The sequence below is a fragment of the Sardina pilchardus genome, chromosome 18, assembly GCF_963854185.1.
Source record: "Sardina pilchardus chromosome 18, fSarPil1.1, whole genome shotgun sequence".
Taxonomy (NCBI): domain Eukaryota; kingdom Metazoa; phylum Chordata; class Actinopteri; order Clupeiformes; family Clupeidae; genus Sardina; species Sardina pilchardus.
The window spans coordinates 15,820,760-15,823,259 of record NC_085011.1 but is presented as its reverse complement, the minus strand read 5'-3'; the positions used below and the strand labels follow the sequence as shown (position 1 = coordinate 15,823,259).

General features: G+C 41.5%; 1 protein-coding gene across 1 annotated transcript in view; it reads left to right on the top strand.

Moving 5' to 3' along the window:
• Positions 1-2,500, top strand: part of crtac1b (cartilage acidic protein 1b) — a 35,325-nt gene that overhangs the window by 15,170 nt on the left and 17,655 nt on the right. The gene's annotated exons all lie outside the window — the stretch shown is intronic.

Sequence of the window (2,500 nt, the reverse complement as noted above, 5' to 3'; positions counted from 1 at the left end):
ACTCAAAGTCAGAATTCTGACCAAGACACCACTGAAAGTCAGACCTGCGAAGTCAGGCCAGATGGATCTCTCTAGGGTGGGGTAGATAGCAAATAAGTCAATTTCTCAAAAAGTGCGTGTGTTGTCTGGAGTAGTATTAAGTTTCAAATCTGCTAGTCTTGAAAAATATTATATTGGATATACTATGCTCATGATCATTTTCATGTTCAGGTACACACCACAATTTGTAGGTATTCTCGACATCACGAGCATGTCATTTCCTCACTCGGCGAAAACAAATCGGTTTTATTTATTCATTGAAAATGAGCAGAACTATTCTGATGAGTTAGATAGAAAGCGTTACAGTAAGTTAACAACAGCTGGCTTTCGTATTTCGTACTAAATGGGCGAATATTCAATCTCATTTTTCAATTCACTTCAGTTGTCATGGATGGACTGATGTGTTTGTTTTCACAGTCGTCGCAATGCTGAGAATTGATTTCATCTACTTTTTTTTTCTTACAGCGATTATCAAATTCCTTAGCTGTCCATTCTGTGTGTAGCATTATCAATGAAAAACAGACATAAAGACTTTCAGTCAATCAACAAAGAGCATGGAAGAGTCGGTTATCCAAGAGCAGTTACCTGTTAGCTTTGCCTGTGTTGGTTAACCTGGAGCAGCTACCTGTTAGCATTACCTGTTGTAGCTGTTATGCTGCCTTCCAGAAACTCAGAAGTTGGATATTTCCTAGTTGGAATGTCCCAATTTCATTTCAGTCAAACTCGGGGGTCAAGAGTTCTGACATCTTACTGATTAAAAAAAAGTACAATGTAACATCACTTGAAGTTGGAATTCCCACCTTGAACCTTTCCCACCTTAAACTTGAGGCATGTTTTCTACCACAGGACAAGTTATCTACCCCGGGCAAGCCATGCTGCATGTGATGGAAGCAAAACAAGTCCCTTTTTACAATAGAATAGAAAATATGTCCACCAAGTATTAGCATAATGGTGACAGTCATTGTCCTTCACTTAGGCTACCCTTCAGAAACAAAAAAAGTCAGCTTTGCTGATCAAATCTTTACATGGAGGTAAATTATATTTAGGTGTTGGTATTGTAATGCAAGGATGGGAGGCAGGATGGCGTTGGATTATTGTTAACCTACAGTACAGTACCCATCAGACTTTAGCAGTGATGGTTAGCCTGCAGCTGTTGCAGAACATGGATACCTGGTGGGCAAAAATGGCTAATGAAGTAACGAAAAAAACATGACTACGGCTTTTCTCTTTGGCGGTTAGTGCATCCAATTGCACAACTATCTGGCATATGGGTTTTCACCTCAACACCAACTTTCGTACAGTAAAACTGGCGACGTCCTGGCAAGATCCTTGATTAGTTTAGTGGGTTTCGTTGCTGGAAAATGATATTCTTGAGTTTTATGATTCCATTGCCATGGCTTTCCTAGCCTTGAATAATCCAAACTCTTTCACAAAGTGAGTCTGGTGACTATTGGGAAAACGTTTGCAAAATTGTGAAATCTGTGAAACTGTGAAATCACTAGTCCAGCCTTACTAATCACATTGATCAGAGATTACTTTACAAATGGACAATAAACAGCATCAACACTCAGAAAACACGGCATGTGGGCCTACCATTTTTCCATTTGCATTTTTTGAGGTTTGTAGGTGTTGCTGCTTCTGTTTATCACAATAAGATTCACTTTCGTCTTCCCCTATCATCGCTGATTGCCCTGACATTTGTCTTGTCTGAAGGAAATGGTTCTAAACTATGAGCTGGGCCAGGCTAATGGCTTCCAGTGTCCAGATGTTGGAGAGATGCACACAGACATACAATTTGTGCAAAGCAGTGCGCTTTTTTTAAATAAGCAAAGTGTGTGGGTGTGTAAGGTTGGGAATGTGCTTTTTAAGTGTGTGTGGGGTCTGTGTTAGCATTCAGATCACAGCTGCTGTGTCCGACAAAGCTACTGTCTCCAAAAACATGATACTTTTGTGTGTGTGTGTGTGTGTGTGTGTGTGTGTGTGTGTGTGTGTGTGTGTACAGTGTGTACACCCTCACACACTCACACTGTATGTGTGAGTGTGTGAGGGAGAGAGAGAGAGAGAGATAGATCATCAGATACAGTACAGGATTCATTTTGATGCCAATAGCTCCTGTCTGCAGCACGGGAGTCTCCCACAGTTTCAAAAATATGCTCTAGATGTGGTTCCCTCAAGAGGTGTGTGTGTGTGTGTGTGTGTGTGTGTGTGTGTGTGTGTGTGTGTGTGTGTATCTGCGTGTGTGTGTGTGTGTGTGTGTGTGTGTGTGTGTGTGTGTGTGTGTGTGTGTGTGTGTGTGTGTGTGTGTGTGTGTGTGTGTGTGTGTGTGTGTGTGTGTGTGTGTGTGTGTGTGTGTGTGTGCATGTGCGTGTGTGTGTGTCCCTGTTATGATTTTTAGCATTTGCATTTTTGTGCATCATTGGCGTATTGAGCAGCTGCTCGCAGACTTTTTCCAAATCCAATC